The sequence below is a fragment of the Callithrix jacchus genome, chromosome 7 (genome assembly GCF_049354715.1).
Source record: "Callithrix jacchus isolate 240 chromosome 7, calJac240_pri, whole genome shotgun sequence".
Lineage (NCBI taxonomy): Eukaryota > Metazoa > Chordata > Mammalia > Primates > Cebidae > Callithrix > Callithrix jacchus.
The window spans coordinates 21826259-21852927 of record NC_133508.1 but is presented as its reverse complement, the minus strand read 5'-3'; the positions used below and the strand labels follow the sequence as shown (position 1 = coordinate 21852927).

General features: G+C 44.5%; 1 pseudogene; it reads left to right on the top strand.

The window, feature by feature from the left end:
• Positions 1-11363: 11363 nt before the first annotated feature.
• Positions 11364-12381, top strand: LOC100414407 (large ribosomal subunit protein uL16-like; annotated as a pseudogene).
• Positions 12382-26669: the final 14288 nt, after the last annotated feature.

Here is a 26669-nt window from a genome sequence, read left to right as displayed (position 1 = left end):
TTAAGTGGCCTCTAGGCTTTCTCTTTTACCGACTAAGAATCATGGCTTCTTTTCCCCATTCCTCATGGGTCCTATTTTCCAGCCCCTCTCACATCTTTGTTCTTTGAATGTGCTCAGGTTTTTCTAAGATATTCCCCTTTGGAAGATGTTTGAAGGAAAACAACAGAAGGGTCTTTAGATGTACTAAGTACTGGCAGTCCCTCTCACCTTACCACAAGCCTCACTGTTTCCACTGGGTGAGTGGCTTCCAGGGCCGTGCCCATCCCCAGTCTTCCACCTGGGGCCAGGCTGTGCCTGAGGACCAAGCAGCCTGTCCTGTGTTGAGCTCATTGGCTTCACCACAGGCCAGTTCTGTCCCAAAGAGCAGGAAGCCCCAGCACAGTTGGTGGGTCACCTGAACTGCAAACCGTGTCTGACATTTGTACAGCTCTTAAAGATCTACTAAATAGAGAAGCGTCAGTCTGGGCAACATAGTGAGACCCCCATCTCTAAAACAATAACAATTAGCTGGGCATGATGGTGCACACCTGTGGTCCTACCTATTTGGGAGGCTGAGAGGGGAGGATCACTTGAGCCCAGGAGCTCAAGGCTGCAGTGAGCTATGATCGCTCCACTGCACTCCAGCCTGGGCAACAGAGCAAGACCCTGTCTCTAAATAAATAAATAAATAAGTAGCCTATTGTCTCATTCAGAAGAAAAAAATTAAGTTCAGCCAAATCTGATGGTTATGCTGAAATCAGTGATAGCTTGTGTACTTTACCTTGTTAGGTGGGTAGGGGGAGGTGGAGGCTGAAGTGAGGAGGAATTGTGATGGTCTAGGATGTAAGTTTGAGGCCCCAGGTGGAAGAGTGGGGGTGGGCAAGTGAGAAGGCCTGTGGGGTGGATAGAGGAGCAGATGTTTAAACAGAAATGAAGGAATCTGCTTGCCAGATGTTGGGACAATGGACTGATGGAGGCTGTAAGGAAAAGGCTTACAAAGAGGCTTACAAAAAGGGATGACTGTGTGGCTCAGAATCATAGACACCAGAGGCTGAGAAGAAGGTGTGGGAGGGAGGGGGAGGAAGAGAGGTTGGTGAATGAGTAGGAACATGCGGTTAAGTGGAAGAAACAAGTTCTAATGTTTGACAGTGGAGCAGGGCGACTGCAGCCAGCAACAATGTATAGTATATTTCAAAGCAGATAGAAGAGAGTACTTGAAATGTTTCCAACACGTAGAAATGATACTCAGCCAGGCATGATTTGCCCACCTAGGACTCCCAAAGTGCTGGGATTATAGGCGTGAGCCACCATGCCTGGCTGAAACAGATTTTAATTAGGAACTATTGCAATAGGGGAAAAGACTTCAGTACAGAATGGGGCTCCGTTCTGAACACAGCATGGGGGATTCACAGCCAAGGAGTAGGGTGGAGGTTGGAGGTGGAAAACTCCTAGGAGGGAGCATCAGGGGTAGGGGGATTCTGGCTAAACCAATTTGACACAATCCTTCCTTCAAGGCAGGCTAAGGATCAGACACCACTTCGGGATGGAGGTGGGCATGAGAAACTTGATCAGATATGGAGGGATTCTTGCTAAAGTGACACAGCAGAATTTTTGCTAAAATTAGGTGATGCAAAGATAGACACGGAAATCCAAAGGCTTAGAGGGGTCAAACCAAAGTTTGGTCAAGGTGAGTGTCTTGTCAGAAGCACCAGTTTTTTTTTTTTTAAATCAAGAGTACTTCACAGAGGCACACTTTGAGTTGGAGCCTTAAACTAGAATTTTCTCTTTTTGCAATGCTGAGAATCTGCCAAATGCTTTGGAATTCCTACAGAAGTTTGATGGACTTTTTGACCTCAAGGAGTGAATTCTGCATGAACAACAACGTCAGGGACATAAAAGAAACTAATCAACTCTTGTCTTGGGTGTGATTTTGATAGTCAGTTCCATGGTTTCTCCCAGGCTTTGAAGACCTCTGTTGCAGACACTTGTTCCCAGGTCATTTTGGAAATAATGTGTTTCGTTGACACTTACTCTATCCCTCAAGATCGTACCATTTGCTCAGCTTTCCTTAAGAGATAAGGACAAGAGATACATACATCTTTGCTATTTCTATTACTCAAAAATGTGTGGTGCAGTCTTTATGTTCAAGTTGTCTCAAAGGAAGAGTTTGTTTCTTTATCTAAATGGAACTCTTCAGCCTTCCTTCTTGCAGGCAATCATCAGTGTGAATTAGCCAAACTGCTGAACCACTTAACTATTTTATTGAACCTGTGGGTGAACAGATCACTACATATTCGCCAAAGTGCCTCCCTTACCTAACTTTAAAACTTTTTTTTTTTTTTGCTTAAAATGATTGCCCTGGAACAAGCTTCATGTTCTCTCTACATGTATCATTTGCAGATTAATTTCATTTAGAATATAATATTCTTTGCATGAAATGATTCTTTCATATATAAAATACAGAAATAAAATGTTTGATGAAATTTCTTGACCAGAATTTCCTTTTTTATTTTTAAACTTAAAGAAATTTTATTAGTATAAATTTATGGAGGCTGGGCATGGTGATTCATGCCTGTAATCCCAGCACTTTGGGAGGCCGAGGTGGGCGGATCACGAGGTCAAGAGATCACGACTATCCTGGCCAAAATGGTGAAATCCCGTGTCTACTAAAAAAATACAAAAATTAGCTGGGCGTGGTGGCATTTGCCTGTAGTCCCAGCTACTCGGGAGGCTGAGGCAGAAGAATCGCTTGAACCCAGGAGGCGGAGGTTGCAGTGAGCTGAGATTGCGCCACTGCCCTCCAGCCTGGCAACAGAGCAAGATACTGTCTCAAAAAATAAAAACAATAAAAAATAAAAAAATTAGCCTGGTGTGGTGGTGGGTGCCTGTAATCCCAGCTACTTGGAAGGCTTAGGCAAGAGAATCACTTGAACCTGGGAGACAGAGGTTGCAGTGAGCCAAGATCATGTCGCTGCACTCCAGTCTGGGCATCAGAGTGAGACAGTCCTCATTGCCCGCCCCCCAAAAAAATACGAATTTATGGAGTTCGAGTGTAACTTTGTTAGGCAGAAGTGAGGGCAGGCTTTCAGGGTATCATACATTGTATCCATTAAGTCATCTCTCACCACCCACCTTTCTCCCACTCTCTCAGCCTTCTGAGTCTCTGTTGTCACCACTCTCTATGTCCACATGTACACATTATTCAGCTTCCACCTCTAAGTGAGAACCAGAGATATTTGTCTTTCTGTGATCACAGTTTCTTCAAGCTGATTGGCCAACCCCGAGGGGAGTAACGTAGGAGGTGGATGAGGGAATCAGCTTTCATTTCCATTACTAAAAGCCAGGAACAAGTGATCTTATTTAAACTCTACAAAAACTGGTAAGGTGATTATTACTATTCCCATTTAGCAGAAATCCCCCCTGAGATTAAATTAATTATTTGCCAAAAGTTACACAGGCTCCTCTGAGCTGCTTTCTGAACTAAATCTATCCCTTGGACTTGCACATCTGTCTTCGTATCTCCCAATTTTTGCAAAAATCTTGCTATGTCCATTTTGCAAGAATCTCCACCCTCCACATCTGATCAAATTCCTCAAAACCCTGGAGCCAAGATTCAAACTCAGGGCTGTCATATTCTAAATCATAGGAAAGACAATCTAGACGTTTTAGACATCAAGAATCCAGTTGTCAGTGTACCATATTGTTATAAGAATGGTCTTGGTAGGTGCCTAAGGAAGTTGTCTTATTCTGTCTTCTGCAGACCAGAGCATTTCCAAAACTGGAATCTACTTGTAATTCTGAAGGGAAGCATTTGGCCATCCCTTAGTCTTTTCTTTCTTCCAATAATTATGACTTCCTTCATAGGACTGATTTTTCATGCTTTTAATAATCATGGTAAGTTTTTGGGAATCTCCTGAATTCATTCACAGGTGCATTAAAAAAAAAAAGTCAGGGGCCAGGTGTGGTGGCTCACACCTGTAATCCCAGCACTTTGGGAGGCTGGCAAGGCAGGGTCGATTGAGCCCAGGAGTTCAAGACCAGACTGGACAACATAGTGAGACCCCCATCTCCTCAAAAAACAAAAAAAATTGCCAGGCAAGTTGACACATGCCTGTAGAGGTGGGAGTATGGCTTGAGCCCTGGAGTTCGAGGCTGCAGTGAGCCGTGATCATGCCTCTGCACTCCAGCTTGGGTGACAGAGTATGACCCTGACTGAAAAAAAAAAAAAAAAAGGTCAGAGACCACAATAGGATGAAATACTCTAAAGGTCAGTTTAGCGGCCAGGTGTGGTGATTCATGCCTGTAATCCCAGCACTTTGGGAGACTGAGGCAGGTGGATCATGAGGTCAAGAGATCGAGAACATCGTGTCCAACATGGTGAAACCTTGTCTCTACTAAAACTACAAAAATTAGCTGGGCATGGTGGCAAGTGCCTGTAATCCCAGCTACTCAAGAGGCTGAGGCAGAAGAATCACTTGAACCTGGGTGGCAGAGGTTACCGTGAGCCGAGATCACACCACTGCACTCCAGCCTGGGCAACAGAGAGAGACTCCAACTCAAAACAAAAATAAAAACAACAAAAAGAAACAAAGCAAAAATACAAAAACTCACTGGGCATAGTGGCAAATGCCTGTAGTCCCAGCTGCCTGGGAGGCTGAGGTGGGAAGGTCAGCTGAGCCTGGGAGGTTGAGGCTTCAGTGAGCTGTGATTTTGCCACTGCACTCCAGACAAAAGAAAAAAAAAAGACTATGACCAAGAAAGTGTGTCGATTCACTTGACAAAGTAACACAGATATAACACAAATTGGATGAACTCTGTAACTGACAGGAGCCAGGTCAGGGAACACCCTGCTCAGATGCCTTGGCTGCTTGGCAGCTAAACTTGTATCTCAGTATTTAACGTCTCTGAGTTTCCATCTCCCTGTTGTCCCAGATGAGACAACGGATTGTGTCTCTGGAAAAGCATTTTGATATTCTCTTAAGAATGTGCTTTAGGCCCAGCACAGTGGCGTGTGCCCGTCATCCTAGCTACTGAGGAGGCTGGGGTGGGAGGATCACTTAGGACCAAGAGTTTGAGACCAGCCGGGGCAACATAGACTCCAACTCTAAAAAAGGAAGAGAACGTGTATGCGTTATTATAAGGATGATTTCTAGGCGGACTATGACAGTGATTGCTATGTGAGGTGCAGGACTGGAGAACATTCTACCCACAGCTATTCCAACTGAGAAAAAAAAGTCGATCCTAGACCATCCCCTGGCCCACTGGCCTTGGTTCCTTTATCTCTGGGCTATTGCTTTACCCTCCCCCAGTGGCTATAACCAGCAAGGACCCGATTCCTCTATCTCTGAAGAGAGAACAGACTGAGAGGATGAAATTCACTATTTCTGTGGTTAAAACCCAAGTAAACCCATCGAAGAACTGTCAGCATCTACAAGATTACTTAGGAAGGAGATCAGAGAGATTCATGTGTTCTCAGGGTTCTTAACAAACTTTTGAAATTTAAAAAATATACTATTTTCAAGACATTTTTGAAGAGTTAAAGTATTATTGTAGGGTTGCTGTAGGAATGAATGTACCTTAACATATCATTTGACACATTTTGAGAGCAAACCTGTTCTCCTACGTTGGGCCTTGAGCCAATGGTGGAAGAGACAGTATCTTAAGACAAAGAGGCAGGGGCCTGAAGGCTAATACTAAAATCTCTTGGCTGGGCTCGGTGGCTCACACCTGTAATCCCAGCACTTTGGGAGGCTGAGGAGGGCAGATCACCTGAGGTCAGGAGTTTGAGACCAGCCTGGCCAACATGGTGAAACCCCATCTCTACTGAAAATACAAAAATTAGCCAGGCATGGTGGTGTGTGCCTGTAGTTCCAGGCACCTGGGAGGCAGAGGCAGGAGAATCACTGGAACCCAGAGGCGGAGGTTGCAGTGAGCCAAGATCATGCCACTACACCCCACCCCGGGAGATAGAGCAAAACTCTGTCTTAAAGAAAAAATCCTGAGCCTTTACCATGGCACGTTTCCCCCCTCCTCACTCCCCATCCCTGATGCTGTTCAGATGGGCTGGGGCTCCCACCTCTGCACATCAGTGCTGGCTGTGTCTGTGACCTGGAGCCGGCTCCTCCCAGATCCTCCGCAGCGACCTACCTCGAGGTCGCCGTCATGTCTCATACTCACCCTGCTGTCCTTTTATTCTCTGTATCCTCGAGTCTGACATAGACGCACCTGTTTGTGTGCATTGGAACGCAGGCTCCACAAGAAATGTGTGCTTTGTTTTGCTTAGTTCTCTGGCCCTACTTGACACATAGCAGGCACTCAGTAAATTGGGAGCAGGAGAGACTGAAGTGACTATACCTCAGAGCCTATGGTGGACGGGGAGAGAGAGATGGGAAGAAAGATGCTGTGTTATGGCCCAGGGCGTGCCGGAGGAGGCAGCCGCCATCCTGGAGCAGGGCTTGGGGGGCAGCCTTGACTGGAGCCAGCTCTACTGGGGAGTAGGTTGAAGGAGGGCATCTCTGTTTCTTTCCACTTCTCCTCTCATCAAATGTACTAGGTTTCTAGAATTAGGCTGAGCAGAGGCCCTGAAATTCAGTTGCCTTTGGAAGATCCCTTTGGTGTGAATGTTTTATCTACTTTGATGTAATTCCCTGAAAATCCAAGTATCATTATTTTATCAGTTTTAGAAATAATTTCTCGTTTGTGTGGTTTTTTTTTTTTTTTGAGACAGGGTCTGGCTCTGTCACCCAGACTGGAGTGCAGTGGTATGATCATAGCTCACTGCAACTTTGAACTCCTGGGCTCAAGCGATCCTCAGTCCCCAAGTAGCTGGGACTGCAGGTACACACCACCATCCGTGGCTTTTTTTTTTTTTTTTTTGGTAGAGATGAGGGTCTCACTATGTTGTCCAGGCTGGTCTTGAATTCCTTGATTCAAGCAATCCTCCTGCCTCAGTCTCCCAAAGTGCTGGGATTATAGGTGGGAGCCACTGCACCAGGGCTCTGTTTTTGTTTAACTTCAGCTGTGGTTTAGATTAATGAAGATGTTGATGTTATCATTTGGGGGGTGTAGCGGGCTGTAACTGCCTGTGAAAACTTCTCTTCCTACCCACATCCTTCCTCCTTCGGTGAATTTCTCCATTACTCCGTGGGGCACACGAGCTAATACATTATCCTTGAGCCAGTCTCAATTGGGATTCTGTCACTTGCAAATGACAGACTAGTACAGGGACTATTATTTTGGCAGTGGATTCATGCATTGATTGAATTAAGATAGCTATTTCTAACATTTATGTAGGTCTTTCTCAACATTTAGCGTGACATTTTAAGACAGAGTAGATGCTTGAAAAAAATAGATAACTTGATACCCTTAACACACAAACTCACAAAAGAAAGCAGAAAAATATTTCGACAAAAGCCACAATCACAGAGGAATATTAGCAATGTTTTGCTTCATAGTGTGGTGTTGCCATTAAAATCCACCGATGACCAGATATGTATTTCTGAAAGAGGCGTTTCTCATTTTATATTGGCTAAGGCTATATTCCAGTTGTTTGCAAATAACTTTCTTACAAAAAGGCAGGAAAATATAACCACAAAAATGAATTCCTAACAGTTAAGATGATGCAATGTGATGGTTAGAGTAATAGTAACAAAATAATGCACTAAATGTTGACTATGAAAAGCTAGGCTTTCAGTCCTCTGTCTTCACAATAATTATGCTGTAGGAATTCTCATTTCCAAGTTACAGAAGAGAAAACGGAGGCTTGGAGAGATTACATGATCTTCCTATCTGCCTTCCTTCCTCCCCTCCTTCTCTCTCTTCCTTTCCTTCCTTCCTTCTTTCCTTTCCTTCCTTCCCTCCTTTCTTCCTTCCTTCCTTCTCTTTTTCCTTCCTTGTTTTTCTTTTACCTAACTCCCATTCCCAGAAACTGTCATGAATAAAAACAAGTATTGGACCTGAAAGTGTCAAAGTTACACTACAACTAGGATCTGCCTTCTAAGGATGAGGTCAACACTTTAAAAAAGAGAAACAGGGCTGGGCTTTGTGGCTCATATCTGTAATATGGGAGGCTGAGGCAGGTGGATCATGAGGTTAAGAGATCGAGACCATCCTGGCCAATATGATGAAACCCTGTTTCTACTAAAAATACAAAAATTAACTGGGCGTGGTGGCACACACCTGTAGTCCCAGCTACTTGGGAGGCTGAGGCAGAAGAATTGCTTGAACCAGGGAGGCAGAGATTGCAGTGAGTCGAGATCACACCACTGCACTCCAGCCTGGTGACAGAGTGAGACTGTCTCAAAAAAAGAGAGAGAGAGAGAGAGAGAGAGAGAGAGAGAGAAACAGGAGAGATTACATGATTTAAGTGAAAATTGAAGTTGGAGCTGGAGGAGGGCCTGGAGTCCCTGCTGGGCTGCCCTCCAAGTTGTCTCTATTTGCTGGGGCAGGATAATTAACCTCTCAGGGACTTCTCTGTAGGTTTGGTATTGTTCTGTCCTCTTGCGGTGAGACCGTATGGCTTAAAGAGATTTATTATTCATAACTGTTTTCCAACTTTCTAGGCTCAAGGTGCCAGTGCAGAAAAGTCAGGGGGCCCGATTCTTTCAACTCAGAATGGCAGAACAGTTTTGCAAATATGAATCCAAAACACTTTATGTATATGTTGAAACTGTTCATGTCAGGGGTCTTCCTTGTGGAAATACGGTGTCTAGTTATTTTTGGCAATGAAGGAATTGCTTCTTAGACAGGAAAGAGCCATGTCAATGGAGGCCTGGGCCCTGCTACTAGGAGGGAGAGGAACACAAGAGCAGGCACAGCTTCAGCTGTGACTTTTCCCATCAAGGGAAAAGCAGTTCCAGATGCAGAGCTTGGCAAACATCCCTGCGAGCTGTAGGGATCTCTTGTGAAAACTAGTTGCAGCCAAGCACGGTGGCTCCCACCTGTAATCCTAGCACTTTGGTAGGCCGAGGATCAGTGGGAGGATCACTCGAGGTTAGGGATTTGAAACAAGCTTGGGCAACACAGCGAGACCACCCTCTCTACAAAAAATAAAAAAATTACCATAATCCCAGCACTTTGAGAGGCCAAGATGGGCAGATCACTGGAGGCCAGGAGTTCAAGACTAGACTGGCCAACATGGTGAAACCCTGTCTCTACTAAAAACACAATTATTAGCCAGGTGTGGTGGCGGGTCCCTGTAATTTCAGCTACTTGGGAGGCAGAGGCAGGAGAATCACTTGAAGCTGGGAGGTGGAGGTTGCAGTGAGCCGAGATCACACTACTGCACTCTAGCCTGGGCGACAGAGGGAGACTCCGTCTTAAAAAAAAAAAAAAAAATTAGCCGGTGTGGTGGCATGTGCCTGTGGTCCCAGCTGCTTGGGAGGCTGAGGTGGGAGGATAACTTGAGCCTGGGAATTGGAGGCTGCAGTGAGTACGATCACACCACTGCATTCCAGCTTGGGTGGCAGAGCCAGACTCTGTCTTCAAAAACAAAAACAAAACCCACCATTGCTGGAGCTGGGTTCAAGTGGGGGTTGATGTGGTAGCCATGAGTAGGCCCTGGGCAGGGCCCATGTGTTGCTCCTCACATGGTCTGGAGAGACGTTGGGTGAAGCCTCTTGGGCTGCTGGGCTGTTGTTGTGGCTTTGCCCAGGAAAACCTGTGTCCAAGGCACATAGGGACACTGTGGTGTTCACCGTGATCAGTTGCTTGCCAGTGCTGCTATTGGTAGTGAAAACCTGTTTTTACAGCCCCTCGGAAGAGTTTATTTTTCTTTCTTTTTTTGTTTGAGACGAAGTTTTGCTCTTGTCTCCCAGGCTGGAGTACAATGGCACAGCCTTGGATTATTGCAACCTCCACCTTGTTAAAATGCACTCTGAATGAAGCAACCCCCTAAACAGGCTTTGTGTGAGCAACATGGCTGTTTATTCACCCAGCTGCGGGCAGGCTGAGTTGGAAAAGAGAGTCAGTGGAGGGCAGTGGGATAGGAGTTGGTTTTATAGGTTTGGGGTAGGCAGTGGAAAATTATAGAAGTTACAGTTAAGGGCAGTCTTTGCAAGCTGGGAGGGGGTCATAGGGTCTGTAGTCATGAGGTTGACCCATCAGTCGAGCAAGGTCTGTTACAAAGCCCAGTTGCGTTATCAGTTGAGGCGGGAATAAGAAACAATAGAAGAATGTCTGAAAGTTAATTAGGCACCACAGGGGTTATTCTTCTCCTTTTGAGGTTTTCCAGTTACTTCAGACTTTCAAGTTCCAGGAACTCATCTGAAGGTGTAAATGCAGGTCACAGAGGTTACCATGCAGTCCATGGTGTAGTCAGTCAGCTTAAAGACCTTACACACCTCCTTGGTTTAATGACTCTCCTGCGTCAGCTTCCCAAGTAGCTGGGATCACAGGCTGTGCCACCACGGCTAGCTAATTTTGTATTTTTGTAGAGACAGTGTTTCACCATGTTGGTCACGGTTCTCAAACTCCTGACCTCAGGTGATCCACCTGCCTCGGCCTCTCAAAGTGCTGGGATTACAGATGTGAGCCAGTGTGCCCAGCCCCCTTGGAAGAATTTCATTCCCAATTGGGGAGGAGGGGGAGAGCTGGAGTGAGTTGGGGAGAGGCAGATGCATTTTACCTGGGTTGGCAGGGCAAGAAACAGAGAAGAAGGCATAGGGTCAGGCCCTGGCCCGAGCATGCCTGCACCTGCTTCCTGGTTATTTTCAGTTCCCGGTACCCTGTGCCTACAGCTTTTCTTCCTGTCTTTCTGCTACTCTTGTTTTTTCACTCTCTCCCCCTCACTGCATAGAAATATTTGGTTTTGGAAATATAGAATTATGAGATTGCCCAGAAAACACTTCACTGATGGAAGTGTTTCTGCCAATGTCTGAACCAGCTGTGTGATGGAGAGGAGCACATGCTTGCATTTTTGCCAAGTTCTGTGCCATTTGCTCTGAGCCGAGACTGGATGGAGCTCTTGGAAAAGATGGACTTGTGAAAATAAATGCAACGTGTTTGCTTCAATCTCAGTCAATGATCATTTCTTTCAAAGATATAAAGCAGCGATTTTTATATTTAAAAAGTCAGCATTAAACACTATTCCATAATGTAGAGGGGAAGTTTTAAGAGGGAGGCTGCTGATGGAATGTGTTTTATCATTCAAGGATCTCAGGGAGGAGCTGAATTGCTCTGGGGAAAAGGTCTCATCTTTAACCTCTCTTAAAGTCACAGGCTGCCTGTGATCCCAGCGCTTTGGGAGGCCAAGACAGGCGGATCACCTGAGGTTAGGAATTTGAGACCAGTCTAGCCAACATGGTGAAATCTCATTGCTACTAAAAATACAAAAATACAAAAATTGTCTTTTCCTTCGGCATGCCACTGAAGATCCTGGTGTTGCTATGGGCTGCCGCCCCGCCCGTTGTTACCAATATTGTAAGAACAAGCCATACCCAAAGTCTCACTACTGCTGAGGTCCCTGATGTCAAGATTTGCATCTTTGACCTGGGGCGGAAGAAGGCAAAAGTGGATGAGTTTCCATTCTGTGGCCACATAGTGTCAGTTGAATCTGAGCAGCTCTCCTCTGAAGCTGTGGAGGCTGCCCGAATTTGTGCCAATAAGTACATGGTGAAAAGTTGTGGCAAAGATGGCTTTCATATCTGAGTGCGGCTTCACCCCTTCCACATCATCTGCATCAACAAGATGTTGTCCTGTGCAGGGGCTGACAGGCTCCAAACAGGCATGCGAGGTGCCTTTGGAAAGCCGTAGGGCACTGTAGCCAGGGTTCACATTGGCCAAGTGATCATGTCCATCCGCACCAAGCTGCAGAGCAAGGAGCATGTGATTGAGGCCCTGAGCAGGGCAAAGTTCAAGTTCCCTGGCCGCCAGAGATCCATATCTCAAAGAAGTGGGGCTTCACCAAGTTCAATGCCAATGAATTTGAAGACATGGTGGCTGAGAAGCGGCTCATCCCAGATGGCTGTGGGGTTAAGTACATCCGCAATTGTGGCCCTCTGGACAAGTGGCAGACCCTGCACTCATGAGGGCTTCCACTGTGTTGCCCTCTCATAATATGAACGAATAAATTTTCTTCCTGTCCACCTTAAAAAAAAATACAAAAATTACCCGGGCGTGGTGGCAGGTAATCCCACCTACTTGGGAGGCTGAGGCAGGAGAATTACTTGAACCTGGGAGGCAGAAGTTGCAATGAACAAAGATCACACCACTGCACTCCAGCCTGGGCGATAGCGTGAGACTCTGTCTTATAAAAAAAAAAAAGAAAAAAGAAGTCACAGGCTTACCCTGGCCTCCCTTAGAAGGATCAAAACCCATCATACGCCATATACCAGTTGCTTCTGGTAGCAACAGAGGCTGGGCTTTCAGCCCCTGTGTTCACCCTAGGTAGCAGATTATAGAACAGAGGCCCACCTCAGCTTGCTTTACAAGACGAATGCCCAAATAGATGTGCTACTTGTCAGAAAATACATCAAGCTTTTTTCCCTCCACCTTACAGTTCTGGAGGTTGTGACAGTAATGAATCCATCAATGCCATGTGGACTTTTATATCGCTCTGCAACCAGACACTGGCCAGTCTGATGTGACAGTTCATGGTCACTTTCAGCCCCTTCTTGATTTCTCCAAGTACAGTATTTCCTTTTCTGAAATCAACTGGCCTATCTTTCTTCCAGACCAGGTCAGGGGTAAATGATGTGACCTGATCTCCTGCCTTTAGTACCGTGATCGGCAAATTTCACTTGGAACCCAACTCCTTCCTGAACTTTGAAATGGTCCAGTGCTCCTCAGTGTATCCATCTGCAAAAAGCCACCCTGACTCAGTGCTTGATGCTGAGATGTACCAGGTGAACCCGCTCTCTTCTTAGTAATCTAATCAGTTTTTGAGAAATTGACCCATGCACACTCAGTGTTGTTGTAAAGATGCTGGCTCTCTGTCCTACTTGGAAATGCACAGTCCTCATCTTCAAAGGTAGAGAAACAAAGATGATGGGACATACATCCATGGTTAGTATTGAGTTCTTGAACCTATCAGCCCTTCTGCGGCACCAAAGAAATCCTCAACTCAAACACAAATAAGGAAGCTCCGGGGTATGGAGCGCTTGTGCGGCAAAGTGGGTGTCAGTCACTGTTAATGGACCGTGGCCAATGGGAACCTTTCTTCCTCTTTTATCTTTACCCTGGAGGTTTTTCTTTTTCTTTTTTCCCCTAATGAAAATGTGCTGGGGGAAGGGGAAGGGGGATGGTGGTGGAAAGAACTGGATGATAATTTCCTTTCTTTGCCTCCTATTTTCGTCACCTGGCAAGTTCTCCTTTAATAAGAATGGTGGGCATGAGTGAGTGGCTACCTTGATGTCTTAGACAAACCCTCTTTGAGAATGCCAGAATTCCACTGGGGGAAATTGCAAATGGGTTCCCTCCCCCAGCACCCCCACCAAACAAGTCACCACCACTTAGCTGCACTATTTCTCTTCTAAACCCAGACCCCTCAAAGCTGAAGATTTTCAAAGAAGTAGGGTGTGTCGCTGCAGCTGCTGCATCAAACAAAAGCAAACAGATTAAATTAATTTAGCCTTCAAAATCAGCCCCATTCTCTAATTCATAAAATACTTCAAACACGGCAAGAAATGTCATCTCCCAGATGATTGGGACTAATTCACTTTATCTCTTTTTTCCTCTTGCATCTGAATGCAAACTATCGAGACACTTCACCAGTCAAAATAAACCGCTCTTTCCAAATGCTTCCGCCAGTTTTTGATAAGAATCTTCCCTGCTCTGTACACAAAACAAACTCAGTTTCTAACGCTCTTCAGGAGAGCTGCGTGGGGGGGGGGGGGGAAGAGGAACAATGTCCTCATTACAGTATGTTAAGTTGCCAGCACTAGGCAATTAAAAGGTAGGGTCTGCAGGAATGCGGCAGAACAGAACAGTTAGCTTCATTGTCTTTTCATTAACAAGGTGGTTGTTTTACCTCTCCAGGTAGGAAGCTTAAGAAACAAAACATTCTTGGCTTCTAAGGCACTCCAGGAAAATAAGCAGTTGTTGACAGCTAGGAGTTGTGGAAAGAACCGCTTATACCATAAATAAATTTGCACATCCTTGTGGTTGTAATAAATATAATTCCACGTCCATTCTATTGGACTAGATGGAGAAACCATTTAAAGGAACACCAAAGTCCTCCCAGAGCAAACGCTCTTGTCCTGCTGACGCCGTCACCGCCGACGCTGCTGAGTAATGCCTCCCCTTGGGACCCAGGAATTTGGAATTTTTCTTGCAGTGTCCTATGTTGACGCCACAGACTTAGCGCGGGGAGGAAGTCTTACTTGTTCTCTGCCTGGGCTCTTCAATGCTTGACTGTCGTTTAAAAAATGATGACCCAAATCTGTGCCATTTGCCAAGTGTGAGAACTTTGTGGTGGAGAGGAATGCTGTTCTCTTTGATTCTGGAATTCCTCCTGGTTTCCCTGTGTGGGTGGAAAAAGAGCCAAGAATGTAAGTGATTCAGATTCTCTTATGTTCTAAAGAAACAAAATGAAACAATCTATCCTTATGCAGATTTTTACATTTGATGCTGATGAGTTTTTCTTTCACAAGATAGGTACCTTCATCGTTTTTCTTATGCTTTCCCTGGAAAATGTAACACATTCCCTTGTAAGGGAAACAGAGAGAAAAGTCCCTTTTAAAAGAATAGGCACAAGGGATGTATTTCCTCATCATAAAGACAGTATTTACAGTAAAATAAAATTATTATTGCAGTTGCTTAAGGCTTGAACGGTTTTCAGGAAGAAAAGTCTCGAATGTTACTTTTTCAGTAAATTTCAGTAAATTTCTCAGGGACCTAATATTTATTTTAACTCCAGCCATAAATTTTCTTCCCATATGGTCTTCTGCATTGACAGTAGGTAGTGTGAGAGACTAATAAGATCATTATGCAATTCCAATGATATGCTGGTTTGCCTATCATTTAATGAGTATCAATTAATCATTTAATACCCTTTAATGGCCAAGTTGATTTTCAGAGTTTTGTTAGATAAGAGCATACAGTGCTTTGTTCATTAAAACGTGATCTTGGGAAGCATGTAACTTTGATACAAAGTAAACTTTTATATAAAACAAAGCCTTAAATTAGCAGTTTTTGATCAAAGCCTTCCTAGAAATATCTTGTTTGGAGAGAAAAAGAAAACCACTTTCAGTTACAGACACCAAACACCAAATACTTGAAAATCAGGTGTTTTGATCCTTATTAAGACTCATTAAGAGCATTACTAAGTTATAGCTGGACTGAATTTACACTTTTTTGGAAGAGAAACCAAGTCTGGGCATTAAACTTGTAACAGCAATTATCATCTGCGTATGGGTTTAATTGTAAAACAAATAGGGATTTTATTTTTCATAATTGCCATCATAATGACCCAATTTTTATGTCAAGCCCCGTGCTGAGTAGGAAGGATAACACGTGGCTTCCAGCTCTTGTACCCTTCTTTTTTTTTTTGAGACGGAGTTTCGTTCTTGTTACTCAGACTGGAGTGCAATGGCACGATCTCGGCTCACTGCAACCTCTGCCTTCTGGGTTCAAGCAATTCTCCGGCCTCAACCTCCCGAGTAGCTGGGACTACAGGTGCACACGACCATGCCCAGCTAATTTTTGTATTTTTAGTAGAGACGGGGTTTCACCATGTTGACCAGGATGGTCTCGATCTCTTGACCTCGTGATCCACCCGCCTTGGCCTCCCAAAGTGCTGGAATTATAGGCATGAGCCACCGTGCCCGGCCTTCTTCTTCTTTTTTTTTTTAAGACTGAGTCTCCACTGTCGCCCAGGCTGGAGTGCAATGGTGCAATATCGGTTCACTGCAACCTCTGCCTACTAGGTTCAAGCAATTTTTCTGTCTCAGCCTCCTGAGTAGCTGGGATTAATAGGCATGTGCCACCACACCTGGCTAATTTTGTATTTTTAATAGAGACAGGGTTTCACCCTGCTGGCCCCGCTGGTCTCAAACTCTTGACCTCAAGTGATCCGCCTGCCTTGGCCTTCCAAAGTGATGGGATTACAGGCGTGAGCCACTGTGCCTGCCCTCTCTTAGCCTTCTTAGACCCCCTTTTCTTCCCTCCTACCCCATGGCACTCATTTCTTCTTTTTGCCCAGTAGTTCTTCTTTTAGGTTCCAGTGAGATCTACTGAAAACTGATTATTTGGAGGAATTAGCAAAGAAAGCTCTTAAAGACAGAAACAACTTTACTGAGGTCTAGGAGAGAGGTATCTTCAAGACCCATTACTGGCATCTAGTGTGGGTGTAGGGGGTGAAGAGAATTTTCCCTTCCCCTCTGAAGGTTTCAGTCTGCTGAAATGAACTGATGACAGACAGACTGAAAGGAGAAAAGGAATACAAATTTACTAACATGCATAAGCATGGGAGCCATGCAAACTATGAGTGAGACTCAAGCAAGGGTCAGATGGTTGAGGCCTAAATACATTCTTCTTAGGGGAGAGGGAAATGGAGGATGTAGGCACTTTCGAGGGGTAGTAAATAATTTTCAGGGGAATTGGATGAGCCCAAATAATAGACAATGGCCTGAGACAAAGTTCTGAGCTCTGGGGGAGGTAGTGGTAAGGTGAGGGACAGAAATGCACTGTGAACAAAGGTTTGCTTATTATGCAGATAAAATCTCCTAATAATCTTTTGGAGTTACCCTCAGAAGAACAGAAGAGTTTCTGAACATTGTGATGGTGGTTAATCTTTCTTGGTTCCTAGGAAGGGGGTTTTAAGATAATTCTATTTCTTTTGGAAGAAGTTTTCCTCAATCAGATAAGGGAACTTCCAGAGTGAAACCCTGAATGTGCTTGGCTTGTAGGGGCAGGGGTTGGGGAAAGAAACTAGAGAAGGTTAGAAAAATTCTTAATTCGGCTGGGCACGGTGGCTCACGCCTGTAATCCCAGCATTTTGGGAGGCCAAGGCGGGCGGATCACAAGGTCAGGAGATCAAGACCATCCTGGCCAACATAATGAAACCTCGTCTCTACTAAAAACACAAAAAATTTAGCTGGGTGTGATGGTGTGTGCCTGTAATCCCATCTACTTGGGAGGCTGAGGCAGGAGAATAGCCTGAAATGGGGAGTCAGAGGTTGCAGTGAGCTGAGATTGTGCCACTGCACTCCAGCCTGGTGACAGAGTGAGACTCTGTCTAAAAAAAAAAAAGGAAAAGAAAACAAAGAAAAATTCTTGATTTTGAGGCAGCTTATAAGGCTTTCCAATTCTAATTTCCTTTAATTCAAAAATGCTCAGCATACCAGAGCACCATATTGTGGGGTATCATATTCTGAGCCCCAGCATTGGGATGGAGGATGGTTCTCTTTACTCTGACTACAACTCTATGCAGTGGGTAGAGTATGCTGACAGCAGGGAGAGTGGTTCCAGTTTCCCACAGATGTTTTAGTGTGTGTGTGTTTGGGTGTCACTGAGGACCACACAGCATCAGATGACCCTCTTGGCCTTGCTTCCATATTAGATTCTTTACACCCTGCTTTCTTCCAAAATGGATTTATAAAACATCCATAACAGGGTAGCAATCAAGAGAAGAAAGTTAGAAAAGTTAAGTCTAGAGGAGGGGTTGGCAAATGTTTTGTGCACAGGGCCAGAGAGTAAAGAGTTTCAGCTTTTTGGGCTATGTAGTTTCTGTTGCAACTATCAACTCTGCTGTTGTGCTACAGGCAAGGGAATAAGCATCTTCAAAGGAACAATAAGCAGGCGCCGGGCTGGGTTTGCCCTTTCACTGTAGTTTTCTGACCCACGATCTAGCCTCAGAATATTAAGATTAAACTAAGGAAAATATATTTTCAGTGAACTGGATAACTGAAGGGTCTGTATCATCATTCAAAGGGGCCCAAATTTAGTCATGAGTTTCCTAAAGGTCAAAGCAAAGAGGAAAACCAGTCTTACTTTCGTGAGGTTAACACACAACGGTTGCTCTGGAGAAGTCTTGGGGTTGTGGCTGTGAGCATCTCTTAAAGGCCTTGATAAAGGGCATTATGGGGTGTAAAAGACAAAGTTCACAGCGTTACATTTTCAGTAGCCAGTTTCATGCAGCTGCTATTAAGCAACTGTCTAAGTGACTCAAGGGCTCAATTCCAAAGCATATTGTAGAAAAACGAATTTGAGCCGGGCGCGGTGGCTCAAGCCTATAATCCCAGCACTTTGGGAGGGCAAGGCGGGTGGATCACGAGATCAACAGATTAAGACCATCCTGGTCAACATGGTGAAACCCCGTCTCTACTAAAAATACAAAAAATTAGCTGGGCATGGTGGTGTGTGCCTGTAATCCCAGCTACTCAGGAGGCTGAGGCAGAAGAATTGCCTGAACCCAGGAGGCAGAGGTTGCGGTGAGCCGAGATCGCGCCATTGCACTCCAGCCTGGGTAACAAGAGAGAAACTCCGTCTCAAAACAAAACAAAACAAAATAAAAACGAATTTGAGGACACAAGGCACTTCAGTCTTATTGCTGCTGGTCTGGGCTTAAATTGACATCAAATGGAGACCTCAGCTGAGCAATGAGCTGCATGCTTGTCTTCTGGGCAGCCTTTCATGATCTCCATGAATACCGAGTTGCTCCTCTCATACCCAGATTGTGTGGGGACTCCCTTGTAGCTACAAGGACCTCATTCGATCAGGCACAGTTATATGCCTACTCATTCTTTCCTGCTTGGGAACAACCGGGCTTAGTTCCCCATTCCTGCCCTACCATAAAATATAAAAAGAAATCAGATGACAGTGATCTTCGTGTCTTGTTTTTACCTCACTCCTTTGATTACTGGTGTTATAATGATAACCGTTTATTTAATGGTTTATGTAATGGTTTATTTAATAGTATTGGCTTTAAGGGGGAACGTTCTTTGATGTAGCATACAGTGAAATTTCTTATGATAATGTTGTCCAGTAAAGGAGCCACTAGCCGCGCTGAACACCTGAAATGTAATGAAAGAACCACATTGAAAATTTTATTTATTTATTTATTTATTTTTTAGACAGAGTTTCACTCTTGTTACCCAGGCTGGAGTGCAGTGGCACGATGTCAGCTCACTGCAACCTCCGCCTCCTGGTTCAAGCAATTCTCCTGCCTCAGCCTCCCGAGTAGCTGGGACTACAGGTGTGCACCACCATGTCCAGCTAATTTTTGTATTTTTAGTAGAGACGGGGTTTCACCATGTTGACCAGGATGGTCTCAATCTGTTGACCTCGTGATCTACCCGCCTCGGCCTCCCAAAGTGCTGGGATTATAGGCATAGGTCCCTTTTTCTATCTCTTCTATATTCTTTGCAATTTTTTGTTGTTGTTGAGAGAATATGGTTATTTGTCTTCTAGATTTATTTTCAGTCTTAGTTTTGCTGATTCAGTATTTACTAACAGTTAACGTTTCTTCTCTCTCCTGTATTTGCTGTGAAGTGATATATCTGGATTATAGGGGCTTGATTAGATTTTAGATGAACGCTTGCAATGGTCTCTCATTATAATTTTATTTGTATTTCTCTTATTGTAGGTAGAATTGAACATATTTTCAACCTTTTGACTTTTTTTTTTTTTTTTAGACGGATTCTCACTCTGTTATCCAAGCTGAAGAGCACTGGTGCAATCTCAGTTCACTGCAACCTCCACCTCCCCGGCTCAGGCTACTCTTTTCCCTCAGCCTCCTACGTAGCTAGGACTATGGGTCCATGCCACCGTGCCTGGCTAGATTTTGTATTTTTGGTAAAGACAGGGTTTTACCATCTTGCCCAGGCTGGTCTTGAACTCCTGACCTCAAGCCTAACCTTCTGGCTCTTGACCAAGGCTCTTAGCCTCCACTTCTTGTAAGGGAGTTCTCATGGCTTCCTGGATTCCTGCCCTTGACCTGCCACTGCTGGCCTCCGGGTCTTTGTGATTTCCTGGATGCCAGCACTTGCTTGTCTGTTTTGTTTTTCTTTTTTCTCTTTTTTTTTTTTAGAAAGAGAAAAAAGAAAGAAAGGAAGAAAAAGAAGAAAGAAAGAAAGAATGAATGAAAGAGAGAAAGAAAGAGGAAGAGAAAGAGGGAGAGAGAACGGGAATCTTGCTCTATTGCCCAGGCTAGAATGCAGTCTAAAAATGGGTATTAAAAACCTCTTTTGTGCCAATAAATGTGCTTAACAATGGAGACAGGAAGGAATAAGGGAGGAAAATAACAAAGGTTGCTTCTCATTGTGACTTTCAGCTTCTGGAACCCTTAACCAGCCTTGGTTCTCGTCAGGGATTATGCTCAGATTCTCATCTCAGTTACTTGGACCTTGGCCCTTTTGAACAATCTTCTGGTCTGCATCCTCTGCCTCCCCACCACCCTTTCTTGGTCACACTTGTTACTACTGCCATCTCCACCCTGGTATGAACAAAGGTCGAATTTTCTGTTCATATATGATTTCTACAATCTTTATAGCTGTGGTCTGAATCCAGTCTGCTAAAGGCCAAAAACAGGGGTAGAGGTATGTCAGCTTCATGGAAATACATGTAAGATAACATGTATAGTAACAGAACATCTTTCTTAGTTCCTTCCTTCCTTCCTTCCTTCCTTCCTTCCTTCCTTCCTTCCTTCCTTCCTTCCTTCCTTCCTCTGTTTTATTAGTTCATTCGTTCATTTATTTTTTGAGACTGAATATCATTCTGTCACCCAGGCTGGAGTGCAGTGCTGTAATCTTGGCTCACCACAACCTCCACCTCCCGGGTTCAAGTGATTCTCCTGCCTCAGCCTCCCAAGTAGCTGGGACTACAAGCGCCCACCACCACGCCCAGCTAATTTTTGTATTTTTAGTAGAGATAGTGTTTCGCTATGTTGGCCATGCTGGTCTTGAACTCCTGACCTCGTGATCTGCCCACCTTGGTCTCCCAAAGTGCTGGAATTATAGGCATGAGCCATGGCGCCTGGCCCAGGACATCTTTCTTAATATGGCAATTCTCTTTAGATAGGACATCAATGGAAACTTCATAATAACGTTGGTAGCATTTCACTGGCCTGGCCATGCCCCACAAACGGAGAATGTTAGTAATTTTCCATGACTAGCTCTGAGCTACAAAGAATGTTATTAAATAAATCATTAAAGATAAAAAGATTCCTGAAATGGCAAGTATTTTATGTCTCTGGTGATGAAAACCAAATATGCTGTACACATTGCAGACATGTATAACCTATTAGACTGTTTCAAGAACACAATAGGATGAAATCAGTGACTAAGAGAAAATAGAAAATAAAATCCATTCATTCATCCAGTCACAGATAGGCTGAGAACAAGCCAAGGTCATAGCAAGGAAGAGAATCTGAAGGCCAAGTCTAACGAGGGGGAGAACCACAGATGGAAGAATGAGCAGTGATGTAAAAGCCAGAAGGCCCGAGCCCTGCATGGAATGTGTCAGGGTGAGAAGTTCAAACTTAAGATCCTGGACAGCGGACGCACTAAACTCTCACATGATATGGGGTCCCGCATGGCTGTCTAGAGCATAGGATCCAAGCATGGCATGGCGAATCAGCGGCCCCTGAATGGGATGATTCATGAGTCACAAGAGTGACTCCTTTGCTATAGTGATTGATGCCTTGATTCTTACAGGCTCTGAAATCTCATTATAATAACAACTTTAGACACTTCCTGGAAGTAGAACAGCTTATCTTGAAAAATTTCAGTGGAAACTGTGCACCCCAAAAATTTGAGACAGGTCTCAGTTAATTTAGAAAGTGTATTTTGCAGAGGTTGAGGACATGCCCATGACACAGCCTCAGAAGTCCTGAAGGCATGTGCCCAAGGTGATTGGGGCACAGTTGAGTTTTATATATTTTAGGGAGACATGAGGCATCAATCAATATATGTAAGAAGCACGCTAATTCGCTGATTTGGTCTGGAAAGGCAGGACAATTTGAAGCAAAGGCTGGAAGATGGGGAGGGGACTTCCAGGTCATCAATAGGTGAGAGAGGAATGGTTGCATTCTTTTGAGTTTTTGATTATCCTTTCCAAGCGAGGCAATCAGATATGCATGTATAGGGGTGACTTTGAATGGAAGAGAAGGCTGGTCGGCCCTAAGCAGTTCCCAGTTGACTTTTCCCTTTAGCTCAGTGATCTGGGGACCCTAAGATTTATTTTCTTTCACAAATATTACAAGCTGTACCAATGATCTTCTTGCTTATGGTCCGCTTTTGTAACCATGAATCTGTTCTTCCAAAAGCAGAAAATTAAAATACTGCTTTCCACAGTGCAAACTTAAACTTTAAACACTGTCCTAGCGACCCAGTTAGGATGGTGCTTTTCTGATTTTCTTATTTTTTTAGAGGTGAGGTTTTGCTCTGTCACTCAGGATGGAGTGCATGATAGCTCTGCAGCCTTGAATTCCTGGGCTTCAACAGTCCTCCTGCCTCAGTCTTCCAAGTAGCTGGGATTATGGCACAAACCACTATACCCTGTGGATGGTGCTTTTTAATACAAAATGCACAATCAGTTCACAGAAACAGGATTTAAAAAATCTTGGTCTGGTGTGAGATTTGTTAATTTTGATGCAAAACTCAGGAGACCAGTTGGCTGGAATGTGATGATGTTCCTCTCTATTAGGCCAGCTTTGAGGAAGCTGTGCCAGAGAGTGAGGAAACCTCCCTAACCCCTTTAGGGGAAAACTTCTTCAGAGTAGAACCAAGTTTGGCAAGTCTCTGAGGTCTGGAGTGAAATACAATAAAATTTGCATTTATATAGCACTCCTTATGCTCTTGCCTTATATGTGCTATCCATATTAAATAAAAACACAATTAAGACTTAGTTCTAAAATACCAGGTCAAACATATCAAACAAGATCAGGAATGGCAATTAGTGCTAGAATACCAGAACAAACAGACCGCTATTGAGTTTGGATTTAAGAAGGGAAATAGGATGTGCTTCCTGCATATCAATGGAGGAGAAATTCTGGAGCTCCGGCTGACGTGAGCTGGGAGGGTGGGTTCCTGGAAGAGCCAGGTTGGGACAGTGACCAGGCCTGGGCATCGTGATGATTAGAAAGAAAAAAAACTCAGTGCAGCTAAAATTAGTGGACCATGTGCCAGGGAAATATCTTCAAGCCACTTTTTTTTTTTTTTTTTTTTTTTTGAGACGGAACCTTGCTGTGTCACCCAGGCTGGAGTGTGGTGGTGCAATCTCAGCTCACTGCAACCTCAGCCTCGTGGGTTCTAGAGATTCTCCTGCCTCACCTCCTGAGTAGCTGGGACTACAGGCATGCGCTGCCATGTCTGGCTTTTTTTTTTTTTTTAGTAGAGATGAGGTTTTTACCATGTTGACCAGGCTCGTCTCAAACTCCTGGCCTTAAGTGATCCCCCCACCTCGGCCTCCCAGAGTGCCAGGATTACAGATGTGGGCCACCGTGCCTGGACAGCCAAGTCACTTAGAGTCCAAGGGAGGACCTTCAGTATTGGTTGCAGGGTACAACCTAAAAATAAACCCATGTTGCTCTACCTAAGAGCTGAAGCGAAATTCAGCTCAGGTCCTTTAACTGTTCTGAAGTCGCAGAAGCTCTGAAAACCAAAAAAATTTTCTTAAGGGGGAGCTGAAATTTTGTAATCTTTATACTTGTTATGAATGTTCATATGATTCACTATAGAAATATTAATAGGTTTGATTGAGGTGTCTTATCCCAGCGTCTGCTGGGTGTGTTACATAGGATATAGTAGAATATATGTACTCTATAATCTTTCTAAAACCCAAAAACATCTGAATTCTGGAATACCCCAGACTCCAAAGTTACAGAAAAGGGGTCCAGATGCAGACCCCAAGGTTTTATTGCAATCTTTTTTTAATCAGCAAGATCTTTATGACCTGTGTTTTAACCCTACCTCATCCTGTGACAACATGCTGGAAATGCAGCCCAGTAGGTCTCAGGTCATTTTACCAAGCTCCTATTCAAGATGGAGTTGCTCTGGTTCACACGCCTCTGACAATGACCTGTTGTAAAATGGTCTCTCTTCAGCCTCTGGTTCCTCACTGCACAGTCCCCATTAATTCAACCTATGGCTGTGTTCCTCAGGCTCCCGCTGAACTTTCTCTCATCAATGCTTCTTTTTGCTAAATTTCATAGCTTCTTTTTTTTTTTCTTTCCCTTTGGCCTTAACTTCTTGATCTGGTGGCAAAGGTATGACTTCTCCCTCCCTGTGGGCTCTGTCCTTGGCGTCATTCCCTGACACCCTGGTAGCTGCACCTCCCTCTTACCTCTGTTTTGTTTGCACCTTTCCTTAGGTCCACACTCCCTGCTCCCCACGGAACCTCTTGCATTGTAGGTACTAATAAATATTTGTAATTAAGGAATTCCCCAAGGCCCAGATTGCAGCTCTCCACCCCCGCAGAGAGCTCATCCATTCACAGCAGCCACCGGCTGGGCAGAGGCTCCTAAATCTACATATTCAGGTCTGACCTGTCACTGGAGTTCCTTTGACATTGTTACGGATGTTTGCTGATCTCTTTAGCTAATTGTCTTGCTAGCACCTCATTTTCAACCTCTCTCTTCAAAAGTCTCTCTCACACACAAATCACACACTTGATTATGAATGGGAAGAAGTTGGTAGCCTGAAGGAATGGCTGCGGGACAGAAGGAGGGAGACTTTTAGAAAAGTTGTGTCTTGTGTTTGTTGTATTCTCACGTGTATTGCTTCAAAAGAAAGTAACTTACTTTTCAAAAGGGAAAGTTACATGACATTCTGGAAAAGGAAAAGCTATGGAGAGAATAAGAAGACTTGGTGACCAGGGGCTTGAGGGGAGGGGGGATGAGAAGGGGGAGCACAGAAGACTTTTAGGGCAGTGAAATTATTCTGTAGGTTCCTATGAATGGAGGATGTGTATCATTATGCATTTGTCCAGACCCATAGAATGCACAACACAGACAGAACCCCCAGAGTAAACTATAGACTTTGGGTGATCGTGATGTGTTAATGTAGGTTCGTGGATTGTAACAAATGTCCCACACTGCTGAGGGATGTCAGGACGCTGATGGTGGGGAGGATGATTGTGTGTTTGGGGAGGGGCTGTGCGGGAGCTCTGCACATTTTACCCCATTTCATGTGAACCTAAAACTGCTCTAAAAATGTCTATCAATTAAAAAAACCAACCAAACAAAGCAAAGATAAGCATCAGGAGTGGTGGTGCGCACCTGTAATCCCAGCGAGTTGGGAGGCTGAGGCAGGAGGATTACTTGAGGCCAGGAGTTTGAGACCAGCCTGGGCAATATAGCAAGATCCCTTCTCTCTAAAAACAAGCAAACGAACAAACCCCAGAACCAAAAAACAAGGGCCTGGACTGAGCCTGAGTGTTTGGGATTTCCTGCTGGAGGCTCACTATATTTAAACTAATTAGAGTCAGTGTAGACAAACTGATTATTCATAAAAGGAAGAAACAGGCAGTCCACTCACCCAGGCTGGATTCACTGGGGTCCCTGTTGACAGCTCAGGCCTCCAGGTCCAGTGAATCCCAGGCTGTTCTGTCCTTCCTTTGGAAGAGCATTTGTGTTTGACCTCTGCCATGACTTTGTGGGTTGGGCCTCCTTTAGCTCACCCCGGGAATACTCTATCAGTCTTCTGAATATTAGAACATTTCTGCCTGTTTCTCTACCATCCTATACAATATCATCACGTTAAAATGCATTTTTTTCATGTTACTTCTCACCTTAAGAAACCTACAATGCAGGCTGGGTGAGCTGGCTCACTCCTATAATCCCAGCACTTTGGGAAGCCAAGGCAGATGGATCACCTGAGGTCAGGAGTTCCAGACCAGCCTGGCCAACATGGTGAAACCTTGTTTCAACTAAAGATACAAAAAATTAGCTGGGTGAGGTGGTGGACACCTGTAAAATTAACCTCTGGGTTTTGGTCCATTTATGTTTATAAGAAGTAGATCTGATGCTTCCCATAACAGCTTTTATAACTCTTTCAAAGCTCAAAAGAAGCAAGAATACTGGCCTGGCACGGTGGCTCACACCTATAATCCCAGCACTTTGGGAGGCCGAGGCAGGTGGATCACGAGGTCAAGAGATCGAGACCATCCTGGTCAACATGGTGAAACCCCGTCTCTACTAAAAATACAAAAATTAGCTGGGCATGGTGGTGTGCGCCTGTAGTTCCAGCTACTCGGGAGAATGAGGCAGGAGAATTGCTTGAACCCAGAAGGCGGAGGTTGCGGTGAGCCTAGATCGTGCCATTGCACTCCAGTCTGGGTAACAACAGCAAAACTCCATCTCAAAAAAAAAAAAGAAGCAAGAATACCAATAAAACCAATCAAATGAACCAGGTGGCAGCAAATGATGGCCTACAGGACACATTTGGCCTGCTGCTTGCTTCTCTATAGCCCACAAACTAAGAATGGTTTTTACTTTTTTTTTTTTTTGAGACAGAGTTTCGCTCTGTCATCCAGGCTGGAGTACAATGGTGTGATCTGGGCTCACTGCAGTCTCTGCCTCCCAGGTTCAAGTGATTCTCATATCTCAGCCTCCCGAGTAACTGGGATTACAGGCACCTGCCACCATGCCCAACTATTTTGTTTTGTATTTTTAGGTTTCACCATGTTGGCCAGGCTGGTCTCAAACTCCTGACCTCCACTGATCTGCCCTCCTTAGCCTCCCACACTGCTGAGATTACAGGCATGAACCACTGCACCCGGCCTATATTTTTAAGTTGTTGAAAAAAATAGGCCAG